General features: G+C 38.2%; 1 protein-coding gene across 1 annotated transcript in view; it reads right to left on the minus strand.

Moving 5' to 3' along the window:
• The window catches only part of si:dkey-196h17.9 (uncharacterized), a 59,045-nt gene that overhangs the window by 50,031 nt on the left and 8,773 nt on the right, over window positions 1-241 (minus strand). The window lies entirely within an intron of this gene.

The raw sequence follows: 241 nt of genomic DNA on the forward strand, positions 1-241 counted from the left end.
ATCTATGTGAGCTGAGCTTCTCAAGCTTGACTGCGATAAAAACGAAAAACAGAGAAAGACTGAGAGCTGTTGAGGAAGAGCTTTGTGTGTGTCTTTCTACCATTCCTGCCAAGATATCTATTTTGTGTTCATCAAAACAGGCCCAGGTTTCACACTAAGTGCGTATAAATATATTTAGAAACTATATTAATAACTATATGTATTGTGTTAGAGTGTCATTTTGGTTGGTGGTGTGCCCCAG

Source organism: Etheostoma spectabile, chromosome 9 (genome assembly GCF_008692095.1).
Source record: "Etheostoma spectabile isolate EspeVRDwgs_2016 chromosome 9, UIUC_Espe_1.0, whole genome shotgun sequence".
NCBI lineage: Eukaryota > Metazoa > Chordata > Actinopteri > Perciformes > Percidae > Etheostoma > Etheostoma spectabile.